This window comes from Drosophila arizonae, chromosome 2 (assembly GCF_054131065.1).
Source record: "Drosophila arizonae isolate 15081-1271.41 chromosome 2, UAZ_ARI_1.0, whole genome shotgun sequence".
Lineage (NCBI taxonomy): Eukaryota > Metazoa > Arthropoda > Insecta > Diptera > Drosophilidae > Drosophila > Drosophila arizonae.
In genome coordinates, this window is record NC_142922.1 from 27,513,248 (window position 1) to 27,529,169 (window position 15,922).

The 15,922-nt window shown below is 34.8% G+C and overlaps 1 protein-coding gene across 3 annotated transcripts in view; it reads left to right on the forward strand.

The window, feature by feature from the left end:
• KrT95D (phosphofurin acidic cluster sorting protein KrT95D) overlaps positions 1-15,922 on the forward strand; it is a 39,950-nt gene that overhangs the window by 2,032 nt on the left and 21,996 nt on the right. The gene's annotated exons all lie outside the window — the stretch shown is intronic.

Consider the following 15,922-nt stretch of genomic DNA (forward strand, 5'->3'; position numbering starts at 1 on the left):
AATACTGCGACTCACTATATTATCGGCCTATTTATGATAAAAGATTGTGTTCTTTATATATATAAACATCTTTGAGTACATGTAAGGGTATTTAGTCGTCATCAGTTGGAAAAAAGTTTTGAACTTTTGTGTTTCTTGCTCTTGTTTCTTTTTATTTTCATTTGTAAACAGCAACAATAATTGCAAAACAATTGCATTGTTGTTGTTGGCTATTTCGACTTGACTGACATATCTATTGGCGTACATCTGACATCTGTGCTAGTGACCCTAATGTGAGATTAGAGATTTTTAGTTTAATAATACATTTTTTATTTGCCAAATTCGCGTGAGTCACACGCAGAATATAAAACAAAAATACTATACAGAATCTGGCGCGTGTTTACCCATAGATAAGCTATGAGAACTTTAGTTTATTTTGACAACAACAAAATACCTAAAATGTCTAAAGACCCCACATAATTTCCTCGAATCGCCATTTATCAGAGTTTAGCTTTTCATAGCAATCAATATGTTCGCTTCAATTATTATTGGCCCGAGAGAGAGAGAGCATCAATTGAAATTTCTATATTCTTAAGCTGTTTGTAAACAGAGTCTCGCTGTAACTGCGCTGTATATTTGTATATATAAATATATATAGCTACCTATACATTTCATCGTAACCTTTTACCTTTGTCATGCACTCGCTACCCAGTGAAAAATCTCTAAAATGGGTTGTATTGCTGTGTGCATTCAGCTGTAAACTGTTATATTATTTATATATCGATATTGATATCGTTAGTTATAAAATTTTTTATCTGCCACTCTTAAGCTTATACTTCCGAGTAGGTATAGGGTATCATTTAGTCAGACACTCTAGCTGGTATCAATTTTAGATTTTCCCCCTTTTGTTTGTTTATCTCAGCCCAAAAAAGGTCAAACACCGATGCGACTCTGGCTTGAGCTAAATCGAGCAAGTTTTTTGTTTTTTTTTTTGACAGCCCGTCTGTTGTTTGTTTATAATTATGCGTTCGCTTGCGCCCCGCCCGAGATGAGACAGTTTACGTAAACAAATTGTTGTTATCAGCTTCCACTGCCATTTGCGAAGCGTGAAAGCACACAGTTTTCCTTAAGGGTCAATATGCTTGTGAGTGTCGACCTTTTTCCTCCATCCCCATCATCGTCATCTTCGTCATATTGGCAACAACTACAACAGCTTGGTTTATTTTTTTATGCGATTCGGTATTTATCTGCGGCACGTACGGCATTATGGCCTGGTATTAGGGCACACGCGGCATTAACGCAACAAATCGTTACTTTGCCTCTGATTGACCAAGAGTACGTGCAGAGCCCAGCCTGATGGCTAGACTGGGCTGGACTAGACGAGCCGGAGACTTGTTTTGCGTCCGGCTGTGCTGGCATTAAACTCACATCAAATGTTTTGCTATCACTGATTATAAGTGGATTTGAGCGATGGGATGTGTGCCTGGCGATGCAAAATGCAATGTTAAAGCAGCTTGACATCGACTTTATATATTAGTATTTATAACGGAATTACTTAAAGATAGTGCACAGATATGAAGAAATGAATATGTATTAGGTGCGATAAATTGTTGGATGTTGGCTTAATACTATAAAATTGTTAACAAGGTAAGCCCAAATAGGGCTCTCATACTATTTTATTCATTTCACATAATTCGACACAAATATAAATAAATAATTTCGTTTTACATAATTTACTGCAAAACATATGCAAATCGCATAGAAAGGCGTTTTTTCTTTTTAAATCAAAAGAGGTTAATGTTGCTGTAACATGTATACAGTTTTGGATAAATGGCTTAAAGCTGTGAAATTCTCAATTTGAATATAGTTTTAATAGTAATTTCTAAGATAGTTTAACACAGTGCAAAATAAATGTTTTCGTTAGATATAATATTATGCATTCAGTTCTATATATACTATCAAATTTATGCAAATCGCATAGAAAGGCATTGCTTAGAATCAAAAGAAAGCTTATGTTGCCAGAAATTTAAAATCGCATAGAAGAGCGTTATTATAAATCAAAAGAGTGAATGACTTCGCTCTCTTAAAATTTGAACTAGATCCGAATGCTCATTATTGTTAAAGATAATCATATAATAAGCTCAATTATCAATTATCATGTGACACAGCAAAATAGGACGGGGGGAAGTCGTAAATTAGATTAAAATAAGCATGTAAAATGTATTATTATTTTGACAGCTGAAAAAATAAATAAAAATTGAAGAAGAAGAAGTAAGAAGAGTGATCTAGTCGAGCGGGCTCGACTACGATATACCATGAATGGATATTCTAATAATTTTTTTCTGCATACACAGAAAAAAGAACTAATGCACACGCCCACGCAGACGGATAGGGCTAAATAAACTCAGCTCATAGCCCTGATCAAGAATATAAATATATTCTCTATGAGGTCTGCTACAGCTCCTTTTGCCTGTTATATCCATTTCAACCATATATGCCCTGACTTCCTAATTTCAATGGGTTTAGAGTATGAAAATAAATGTTGAATATAGATATTAAATGACTACCTCTTGAAGAGTGTTATTAAGAAAGCCAATGATATATAAGGTGTTTCGAATAACTCAAAACGCTCCCTATTTACCATGTATATTTGCTCTTACAAACAGATAACTTTAGTTCCAGCCTAACAATGCAATATAGATTGACTGATGTATGTCAGGAGCATTTCAGATTTTTAACATTGCAATATATTCCAATGCAAACAAATTTTAGAGCATCGCAAAGTTCCAGAAATCTATTAGTTCCAATAATCTTTACTTGCTCAACATACTTTTCAGCTCAATATTTACGCTGGATTCAGATAATCTATGTAGTTATATTTGTCTGTAGGTTACCAGAGGACAACTAGCAAACAAAATAGATTAGAGTAAGGTGTCAGTTTGGGCTAGGTCCGATTGGTGCGCACTTTAGAATTGATGCTTAATCTTAGCTGGGAATCGCCACAATTATTTCGTAGCAATTTGTGTAAACAAAATTCTTTCGGGCACATGACAGATCAGATCTTATGTATGCTACGTATATACATATATATACATATTGGCGCTCATGTATATATTTATAATATCGCAAATGCGAAATATGTGTATAGATTTTTTGTTGGGCCTTTCTCTGTGTGTGCTTAAAATAGAGCACCTGGCGACAAGGTTTTGATAAACTCTCTGCATAACAGCTTTTCCTTACTAAATGTGAATTTATAAACATGCGGCAATGCTTTTACGAGAAATTAATTGAACGCCAACGGCCAACAGCCAACAGCTAGCAGCCAGCAGCCAAGGCGCAATTAGCTGAATGACATACTTATTTTGTTGATACAATTTTCTATTATTTTCTTGTTGTTGTGCTTTTTTATCGTATATTTCTCTATGTAACTGAGCAAGTTGAATTTAAACAACTGTTGTTCAAATTCAAATACTCTTCTAACTAACTGGGTTATGCAAGCTAAAAGAGTTGAATGACCACAGAAATTGGGAAAATTCCATTTGCCAGGATGGAAAATGCATGAAAAACAATTTACAACTGTCTTCAAGCTCGATGGGAATAATAAATATTATTTATTTTGAAACATTTGAAAATTATTTTGGGCTTAAAGCAAAATTCTTTGATGTAGAGAAAAACAAAAAACAAAAATAATAGCAATAAAAAATACTTTTAAATATATAAATACAAATTTGGTATAATCTATATTTTATACATACGTAAAATAAATAATATAAAAATAATAATAAATAAATTTACATAAACGTATGTACATATTTATATACATGTGTTTGCATATAAACATATAGCATATAACGTATACATAATGTTTTTTAAATTTATTTATTATTTATTCTTTTTTCAATTTTATATTTTATACCATTTTTAAAAAGCTTATTCAAATATTATTCAAATTATAGCTGAAATAAATTTTACAATAGTAAAAGCAATATTAAGTAACATTTCGTAAGAGTATTTTAAATTCATTTATTCGAAGATTTAATTTATTTTCTAAATTTTGTTTTATTTGCGCGCATGTTGCCCACCAAATTTTAGCCTTGAACTTTTTGTTTGTGTTTAACAACAAAAAGAATAAAGAAACAAACACACACGCAAGTATACACACATACGAGTTCCCTCTATGTGTGTGTGTGGGCATTTGACAAATTGAATCGAATAGAAATTTCCCTGCAGCAGCAGCGTCGTTTCAATATCTGCTGCTGCATTTATTTGTCTTGTTTGTCTTGCTGTTGTTGTTGTTATTTTAGTTTGCTATTTAGACAAAAAACATTTGTAAATGCATTCAATTTGCTTCTACGACTGCTGTTGTTGTTTCTGTTGTTGTTGTAATGCAAAGCAAAAGCCAGCTACTGCAATGCGTTCGATTTTTAATGGACTTTACTGTCTGATGTTTCAGTTGCATGTTGAAGAAGGGGCTTGGCACCTAATTTATTGCAGCCAAACGAGAATTAGTATAATAAATGAAAAACGAACAAAAACAAAAATACCTTAAAGCGTTGCCAGCGTATATGCTCGACTGCGCAATACACTGTTCTCAGGGTGTGGCAGAAATTCGAAATTGAAAATGAAATTATCGAGTATTAGTTTTTATCTAATTTATTTATTTGTTATTTTAACTACTCTACCATTCTACTACTATACTATATTCATACTATTTGACTATTTATAATATTCTTTACGTAAATCGAAGGGCTGAGTATTTTATATATTTGTATGTATATAAAAGTCTTCTTCTAATATATTTTGATATCATTAAACTCCGTTTTTCCTGATTCTGTTATTGTAAAGAGTATATTCGATATATGCTCTATGCGTGTATATAATGACTTGCACTATATACATATCACAAAAACTATGTCTGAATAATATTTTCTCACTTTGTGTAGTAAATTTTGCTGTAAAAAATATTTTTTTTGATTTACAAAATTATATCTGCACTTGATCGATTTATATGGATAAATTTAGCTAAATTTTTTCTTAATGAAAAGAATGTATGTAAAGTACGTGCCCAAGTCAATAGATGCTTTTCAATCTTGTGGAATAACAGTGCAAGAATTTGAACTTTTTTTTGCAGTAAATAAATACACAAACTTATACAAATGGTCCAAACTGTATAAATTGCGGAATTCTTGTTTTTTGTTCAACTCGAATCGATTCTAAACCGCATCGATTTCTCGACTGCGTTGCTGACCCAAATACCGCAGCAAGCTGCAAGCCCAACTAATTTGAGCCTGGCTTAACTCACATTTCTCCCAAGTGGGAGTGAGAATGGTGAAGAGAGAGAGAGAGAGAGAGAGAGCAAACCCATAATCGCATTAGCTGCGTTCTGCGGCTGTTTATAAGTTGGCGTTAGGTTAATGCTAATGCATTTTCACCGACCAGCTGGAAAATCTCTGTGGTCATTAGGGCCGACAGCGTGAAATGGAAGTGGAAGGGAAGGGTAGAGTCAATTATATGAAATGAGCCATAGCTGGCGATATGAGCTACGAAGGGGATTCGCTGGCTAGTGGAGCCTAGACAACAATGAACAAAGCTTAATAAAGATACGAAATGCAACACTCGGTAGTTGGTTGCATGTTGCGTGGCAGCAACAGGAGCTGGCAACAACAATGGCAACACAGTCCCAATATCTGAAGACAGTCTGACTCAACCAAGGAGCTGGTGGCATGGCATGGCCTTCTGTTTGCAAAGCTCTTCAACAAAAGAGACAGCCAGCAAAGAGAGAGGGAGAGTGAGAGAGAGGGCCAATGGACAAGAGCAAGTGGCAGCAACGTCAACAAAATGCAGCGTCAACGTTAAGTTTGTTGACTTGTCGTCCGCCAACCTGTGCCAAAGTGGAGCTGCCAGTGGCTATAACCATACCAGCAACAACAGCAGCAGCAACAACAACAAAAGCAAAGAAAACAATGGATTGGATACCTACGACTAGTCGCAGGAAACTTCCGCTTTTGACGAGCGTCCAAACGAGCAACGGATGTCAGCTGCATAAATCGTTGCCTGTCTGTCGCTCACATCTGCATATCACACACACAAACATACACACATACACACACGCATGACCATAAAACTGCAATTTATTAGCATGTAGAGTGAGCTCTACACAGGCCAGACCCAGGCCGAAACAGTTGAATGCAGCGCAGGTTTTTGCTCTGGGCCCATGACTTTTATGGAGTAACCCAAAATAAACAAAACGAAGAAGACAAAAAAATAGTAAGATGTGGTTTGCCCCACCTGTGCTCGACTAGCTAGTTACCCTGTGTAAAACCATTAAAAATGTTGTTTATATGTTTGCTTATCGTAAATGTCACAAATATCACATTGAGCTTAGTGTATATGAAAGGTAGTGAACGTGTGAATTTTCCTTTTTTTAAATGTGCATAGCCTAAACAAATATCATCGAAATATTGATCATTTTATGAGCTATATGATAAATATTTGATATATATATCTGTATACATTTGTTTATTTTATGCCGAGTTGCGATTATCTTTAAAAACGCGTTGACAAATGCAAAGTATATGTTTGTTCTTTAAGTTTATTTTTAATTTAAATTTTAGTTTTTACTTATTATGTTTAAGATCTAATCATTGCGTCGACAAAGTATTTAATTTTTAACCAATTTTAATTTGTATTGTTATTTTTATATTTATTTGTTAGATATAAATACATAATAAAACTAATCGTTAATTAAAAAAAATAAAATAAATCTATTTAGCAAACCAAAGAATATATTTATTCTTATATTTTTTATTAGTCTAACATTTTTTTTAAATTTGTTTTATTCTATAGAAATATCTTATTTATTTTTTGACCAAGTATAACATTTTATTTTAATTTATGTTTCAATTCTTTTGTCTTTATAAAACCTCTTAACTGCTCAAGTTCGTATTATTACAGAGTATATAATGAGAAAGCAAAAGCAAACGAAAATAATCAGTTTTGTTGTGGCTGCAGTCGCCAGTTTTTCCAGTGCCAACGCCAACGCTGAATATACATATATGTGTGTATGTACATAAATGCATACATACATACAGTCACATCCATACACATATGTGTATGTATATCGGCCACTCCATTGGCCATAAAAATGCAATCAAATTTGGGATGCAGTTCTCGTGTGCATTCAATTTGGCATTATATTTGCTGTCCAAGACTTTGCGCCGTATTCAGTGGCCCTAAAACGGAATGCTGATTCGCATTACGCAACATTAATTTCTGATATTCAGATGCAAATTGAAATATGCAATCAAATTTGAATGGGCTTGTAAATAGTGTGAAATATTAACATAAGCACTCAGAGCTAGATAAACCATTAGATGTATTAATCCATATGCCTAGTCACGAGACATGGATGATGCTTGTCGCAGTCTTATTTATTACAGTTCAAGTTCAGCAGCCACTTAATTTCAATAAATTTTGTAATTTAACACAAATTTGAAGCTCTGATAAGTGCATTCTCTTCAAAGTACATTGTCTCATCTAAAGATGACGTCGTTGATGACTCACGATCAAGTATGAGTGTTCAGTGAATGGGTTGAACCAACTCGAATATCTGCTATAGTTGTTGTTGGCTGGTTATTCATTAAGTAAATAAAAATATGAAATTCACTTACAGATGAAATGCTCTTCTATTCATATTTTAGTTTAACTTTTTACAGCTACAAATTGGCAAAGCTCGGAACATATTGAATAGATGGATATTTCTGTGTAGTAAACCAAAATTTATATAAATGATTTGTCTAACTCCAATGCCCCCTATATAAGGAAACAATTTATATTGACATAGAGTATTAAATTAAATATGAAAACTTAATTAAATACCAATATAATTAATTAATTCTAATATACTTAATTTGAGTAGACGAATAAACATAGAATAAAGAAAAATGTTTTGGATGTTACATATATATTATATACTCAAGTTTACCTTAATAATTGTCGCATGCTATACCAATTAAACTATTTATATATAAATTGAGCGTTATAAAAGATAGATAATATTAAATGTTTATTTAATTTTTATATAGTAAGTTGACTAGATGATTAAGGAAATAGAATGTTTTGCATAAATATAAATGTTTCTCTTAATAATCGGTCTTATCATAACGCGGGATATATAAGAAAACTATCTATAGACATTAATAATTTATGTATAAATAATTAATTAATTATTAATTAATAATTAATTCTCATATGCGAAGATTAATAGAGATATATTTATTTATATGCAATATATAGTAATTTGATTAGATGAGTAATTACATTCGATGTATTATTATTTTGCAAAGATAAATGATATACAATATCTATTTTGTCTACTATATACACCCATGCATATTTAAATACATATTTAATTGCACACAAAATACACACAAAAGGTATATATCTTCTGCAGTTAGTTTATTAAAGTCGAGTAGCGAGTCGCAAATAAAACCCCGCTGCTGAATCATATCGCATCATTTGAACTGTTTTTTATCTTTTCCATTTTTTATGGCTTTTAACTTTTGCGTTCGCAATATTTTTTTTTTTCTTATCTGCGTCTCGTGCCGTCGTCAAGTGGCAAATGTTGAATTGAAGCCAGTGTGGCGCGGCACATGTGACGGCTGCTAACATATAAACATAAGTGGAAGCTGGTCGAAAATATAAAAAAAAGTAATAATAATAATAATAATCAATTTGAAAGTGAAAGGCGCTGAAAATGCTTCAAACTTTTGCATGCACTCCAAAATGAAATGTGGCGAACCTGCCTGCCATTAACTGAAAGAGAGCGCCACTTCTTGTGATACACAAGACAAAAGCAAAGATCCGAATGGCCTCAAAATGTTAATGAATCGTAGCTGCGGCAATTTTGAGCTGCCGTTTTGGCCCGTTGCCCCTCTGTCTTGTTGTTGGCCCAGTTAGTAGAGGCGCTTTGGCCAAAACTAAAGAATCTGCTTGACATCAATTCTGGCCACTGCTGCTTAGATTATTCATATGGTTTTTCATTAATATTATGAGCTGACATTATAAAAAGCAAGAGTGCCCTGGCTGGGGCTTGCCCGACTAGCAAATACCCGGAAGTTCGTGTAGAGCAGTTTATTTCAGCTTTATCTGTGCCTAGACTTTCAGCTCAAATACAAATATTGACATTCTATAGTAAGATATATGTATACAATTTTGAATCCTCATCCTCATCAACTCTGATTCTGATTCTCTCCTTATAGAGAGAGGTTCAACCCTGCCTTGCTCAGAAAATGCATACCCTTTCTGCCTATTTTCAATGCGTACAGGGTATGTAAAGTGGATATTAAGGCAGAACTTTGACAATCTTGAAATCATATTCATAGAGGTCGATAGCATGAGGAAGGAAGGTAAATGAAGACTTCAACTTTGCCTCAGCCACTTAGCACAGTTTTGAAGAAGCCAGAGAGCGGCAGCCGAGGCAGTTCTTAACAATGCTCCAGTTTTTCAAAGAGTAACTTTTGCAAGCATATTTTATTCGGATTTACTGCAGAGCTTTTACTTTCACCTTTATTGACAGAAAAGTTGGCAAAGTACTTTGGGTGTTTTTAAAATTTGATTAGTGTATGAATTCTGTGCTGAAAGATAAGAGTTCTTGATAATACCCTATATTTAGCGGTCAAGTTTTGATTGATAAAATCGATTCTGATCAAAGGCAGACCTCCAGAACGGCAATGTGTGTATTCAATAATATTTCAGCAAATGTTTGGCATACTTAAATATAAAAACATAAAATTCCGTTTATTTTTATTTTTATTTTTATTTTTTTGAGTGAAGCACACAAAAATCTGAAATCATTCGCTTTGCAGAAAATAAACAAACTCGTTTATTGTTTATGAGGTATGCCACAATATATGCTTCTGTATACAAAAGTGTGGCATTCATATGTCGAAGCAGTTCAGCAATATGGCTTTTTTATGTGGAAAAACTTAAAGAAAGTAAAATCAATGGGCATCTCAATGGCAGCTTATAAATTACAAGTTTTTCTAAGGCAACCATACGTCGGTACATGTGTTAATGCTCTAAACAAATTCAATAATTGATTGTATATAAAATAAGAAAGCAATTCTGGCTCAATAGAAAACAGAATGAACCGTCAATCATTTCGGTTTTTGAAAGATGTTTCCCATATCGATTTAGTTAAATTTAATTTGTTGATTAAATTTCAAATTATATTCGCCCACATGCCAAAGAAAGCTCAGCTGGCAAAATGTAATTTTATATTTAATAAATTTTAATGAAATTTCCAAGTTGAAATTTTGAGTTTATCTTCTTGTTCCTCAACTCACAAAGGCAATTCCTATCAATATTAAGAGAATTTGGCATAATAAAACCAAGTGAATCAAGCAATTTTCCATTTTCCACTTCCATTTCCCTGTTTTCTGCTGTGAACTTCTCATTTGAATGGCAACATTTGTCAATTCCCCCAAGTCGTCAAATTCTCGGAAGTGGTCAATTTCAATTAAACTGAGAAATTCGTTCGCCCAGCTAACTTGGTAGGCGATGGCATCCTGCTGTGCTGTGCTGTGCTCGTCGCCCGCAGTGTTTCAGTAGCAATGTCAGCAAAGAGCACAAACACACATACACACACACACACAGTAAGACAGAGGAAGAGGTAGAGGGAGACCCAAGGCACATATTGCTGGGTAAAGCCACAACCACTTTAAAGGCAAAGTGTCAGGCGCTGGTTAGTTTTATGGGACTCATTTTACACTGTCCTGCAGCGCAGGCGGCTTGGGGCGTGGCCCAATATTGAGGCAACATGGGGCTCCCCATGTTAACCATTTCGACACGCCTTGTGCGGCATTTTTTTTTTTTGCTTGCTGGCCTTAAATTTGGCTCGCTTTGAGGGTATATTTTTTCCTGCAACTAATCTAAGGTATCTGCTAGTCGTCCACATTCCAGTTCCAGTTCCATTAAGCTTTTTACTTTTTAAACTTAAATAGATTTTTTATTTTGTCTAGCAACACACTTGCCTTGCTTTTGGCAACATTTGTGGGCGGCATTAAAAAAAAAAAACAAAAAAAAAACATATAAATCCAATATTTGTTTAAGGTACATACATGCACGTGTGGGTATATTTTATATACACGAGTCTACGCTATATACATATATGCTATATACATTTATTTATATATATAATCATCTAGGAAATTCCTAAGTCTGTAGCCAAGTGTGTCTGTGTTTTTGTTTTATATAAATTTTCTACGTACAAAGTGTCAACAAAATCCCATAGATTTGCGTCACAAAGAGCTGTGCAAGAACCTCATAAATAAGCACAATTTATGTAATAAGTCTATACGATTTTCTAATAAGTACACGAATTCGCCTTATTTCTACCGAGCAGACCCTGACATAGATAAATGCCAGAAGACTTTATGCCCAGAGTAAATGTGTATAATAGCATTATATAACATAAACACATTCGTGTGCTCAGCATTGAAATATATAATCATAATAATAATAATAATAATGATTATCATTTGAGTTAGCTGTGTAGCTAGTATATGATTCTATTGATAGTTTTTCACAGCAGCCCTTAATTATATAACTTTTGCTCTATATTCGCACAGCCTTGCTTCCCTTATTTTTAGCAAAAAGTGTTTAGTTTAGACCAATGTGCTAGCCTTGTGGCTTGTGTTCTCTGCTCTTAGCCTTGATTCTAACACTTGAATAGTTATTTCTAGCATTTCAACATTTATTCGCATTTTGTTATTTATTTTTAGCAGCTTAAACCGAAGTCACTCGGCTGCATTGTTAGCAAATTTGTTCTTGCTTTTGAGCGGCAGTCATCTGTGTTGGGCGCTCGTCTCAATTGAGTGACCGACGCGTCGGCCCCGCTGTCCGTTGGGAACCCTTGTCAACGTGACGTATGAGTAATCGGTTGACAGATTCATGCAGCATTTGTTATTAGTTATTGTTTTGTTGCTGTTGTTGTCGATGTTGTTTTTGTGTATGTAAAGCACAGACACATGTATGTGTAGCAATATATGTATTTAATATCCAAGCCGTTGAACAATTTGTTAATGACCCATATATCATATGACCCATCGACCACTCCCCCTCCACTGCCTCTGTCTCTGCCTCTGCCTCAGCCCAACCCAGCTAAATATCTACCTACATACCGTGCAACCAGCCATCGCTCTTTATTAAGCACTGCTGCGGCTTCTGTCAGTTAACGCGTTGCTTATTTAGTTTCTTCGGTTCATTTTTCGTCGATGGTTACAAAAGCAATTTGCCAATGCCATTTTATTGATTGCATTTCACATTCATGTTACATAAATCCACACACACATATATATTTTTATATATATATGGACATATATCTATCTGTACTTTGTTTATGCCCAAGTGCAAAGTTTGTTTGCCATCAGCGCTCAGCTTTTCGCTTAATCCATCAAGATATTTTTGGAGTCTGTCATCGTTGATTGACGATTCGATATATATAAATATAAATGAATAATCGCAATTTGGGCAAATCGAATTTAGTAAATAAATGAAAGAGTATAGCGAATGCATTTGTTGGGCTTGTTAATAAAATTACACGCTTAAGCACGCCATAAATGTAAACTAATGTAACGCAGTAATTGTATATAGCTACATATATAAATATATACATATATGCAAGATTGGCATCAACAGCACAGTCTATTTAGTCAGGGCAGTTTTATTGTATGTCGCATGTCGTATGTCGATTTTGTATAGAATGCCATGGATCGATAGTTTATTTGCAGATCATCGATAAACACACACTTAAACCTAAGTTGAGTAGCTCTCCAGCAGTCCCTGCTTAATTTTAAGTTCGTTTTTAATTTTATATTAAATCTATCATACTATTATATATAAAAGCACTAGAAACAGAAAACATATTTCATTCCATTTAGTTTATATATACATCTTTTTTTTTCTCTATTTAAGCAGAGTTATTATAACTTTACCATAAAATAAAGCTTAAGCTATAGAGGTAGAGTCTCACGATTATGAATTTACTTTATACAATTTGCTTTTTTCCTCATATTTTTTGGTGCAAAATTTGACGAAAATATTTAAATTGAAATTAGTTGAACATATAGTCAGTAGTCATGGTCAATAGTGGGTCAATAGAATAAATAGATCATATGCAGATAATTTGCAAAATTACATATTGTTAGAATTCAGGTTATTTAGTCCTAGCTCGCCCACAACTATAGCATTTTTCGTCATTCTTATTTGTAATTAAACTGAGTTCAATATAGTTTCTAAACTAATTAAATCTTTAAAAATACCTCTTAATTGTTGGCCAACTCTTATTGAATATTTAATATCGATTCTTAATTGAAATTCTGAAATTTCCTAAGTGTAGATATTTTCAATGTTTACTGAAAGTACGCAAGCTATCTGCAATATTTTCAATAGTTCAGTTTTTATGGCTTTTTAGTGGCTTTTGAGTACTTAAAGCATCGTACCAAGCTAAGGCGTGTATGGAATGCTGCGTAAAAATAGGCGTAAAATTGTGTTTTTCACAAATTACTTAACACATTCGCTGCATTTTAATGACGAAACGAATTTCCTTTTAATTGCCGCTTGAATATTTATTGGAGTATAACCAATAATATGGCTGTTGCTGTTGCTGTTGTAGTAGTTTTTAATTGTTGTTGACTGTTGTAAAATACAGCACTTCGAGTGACATTCGTTAATTATCGATGAGGACGAAGAGGGCGCGACTTTGCTATGCTTTCAGTCAACGAACTGTAATAACCCGGTGGAATTTTATATTGACGTCATTAAAGACACGCCCACTCGCACTATACAGCCCCATTGTAGTCGAGCATTTGTTGTGCATTATTGCTGAAGGCTTTTGGACAGCAATTTGTTAACAAATTATTGCAATTTTCTGCTGTAAATAATTAAATAACTATTTTCTAATTCACTGCAATGCTAGGAATTCAAATTGCACTGTTAGATTGTAGATTAGTAAATTACAAGTAAAGTGTCAAATCCTATACACATTGTTTGTATTTCTGTTTCAATATCAAAACCATCAAGGAAGAATGTTGGAATCGGGAGCCACCGACTCAATAATACTCATTCACGGTTCAACACACATTTTAATTTATATTTTTATTTTCCACAGCGTCTGTGGACATGGACATATTAAATTTACACTAATCCTTAAAATGATTACATTCACTATTATATACCATATCAGATCAGACTATAAAATATCAGCTCAACTATAGCTTATTTTGATGTTTACATAGCAGACGTCGGTGCTTGGCATTGCTAATTGGCAGTTATTACAGGGTATTTTGCATACATTCATTATTTGAAAATATCGCTATCGAATATAATGACAGTTATTTGGAATTTGTGCGAGCGTTTAAACAATTTAAATTGTGGCAAACGGGCCCCTCAAAATGTTGAGCCACAGACGCACACCCACACACACATTCAATTATTTTTGGCGTCTGAGCTCCACTCTCATGCGCTGTCATTCTCATTCCCATTCCCGTTCGCATTCGCATTCGCATTCCCATTCCCATTCTCATTCAGATTATCATTCCCGATGCTATTGTTGAGCGACTGTTGTTTCCGGGGCATTTGAGCATTGTCGAAGCATGCTTAATTCTCGAATAAATTGAATGGGCCGCTCAGGGTGGCCAGCCGTGGGTCTTTGGTTGGGGCATGCATAAGTAAACGTCGTTAGCGTCGACGCATACGAAATGCATTTGATCAATAATGCAATGACCCAGTCCGTGTGTCCGGCCGTCCGTCCGTCGGTGGGGCAGGACTTGCCAAGTCTGGCCCAGACTGGCGCCGGTGCGAAACTTATGATTACAGGCAGAAAGTTGTACGTTCGAGCTCAGGTGGTGAACACACCGCCTAATTATACGCCCGCCTTTAAATATGCAAAACCGGTTTCGTGCCTTAAATTCATTAAGAATTTGTGGCCTGGACGTTTTTACCGATTCATGAGTCATGGTTTGCCCGGACCTATGCAAATCCTTTTCTTTTTATTTTTTAGAAATCTACCCCGAAATTTGTAATGTTTCCCGTAGAATAATTATGCCGTACATAATGTATGCATGTGAATCGATATGCCATGTGTCAGCAGGAGGAGGAGGAGAAGGACGAGGAGCAGGAGTATAGAGCACTTAAATGAAATCCCCAAATATAGCTCATAAGTCGCGACTCGCATTAGCCCAGAGAAAAATGTAGGCTGCTCGGGATAATGACGTCTGTCTGGCTCGGGCAAGCAGGGCAGGGCAAGGCAGGGCAAGGCAGGGGAGGGCAATCTGTGAGGCTCACTTGTTATTCTCGTTCTCGTTCTTGTTTTTGTTCTTGTTTGCTTTTGTTGTAATGAGGCAATTTGCTGTGCAATGACACTTGACGTCTGTCGATCTGTCGGTCTGTCTGTCTGTATGTCGGCTTAATACTCGTTCTTGTTGTCCTTGAGGTCGCGACATTAAACAGCTCTTTGTCATATCATCTGCGTTAGTGTAATATACACTTTGGTGGGGCAGCTAGTTAAGTTATTAGCAAATGCAAATAGATACTTAAGTAAGCTAGCTTAGATTCTCAATTAGTTTTCTCTATGCTTAAGTAATAAATTAGAAATGCTTCAGATTCTGAAGAGAGATACTGCAGCGTATTACACATATCTCATTGTAATATCTTATTTGTAGCATTTGTTGTCTTTTGGTTTCGTCAGATGTCGTAGAGCTCACTTGAGCAGCTCGACGAGCAGCCCTCGGGGCACTGGGCTGGCACTTGTCATTGCAGGAAATGCAAAATGCTATTTAAGTGACGCCCCACCTCCAACGCTGTCTTTTGTGTTGGACCCTCGTGACTCATGAGTCGGCAAACATCGTGGCACGCAAATGAAACGCTAACTGCGAGAGTATTT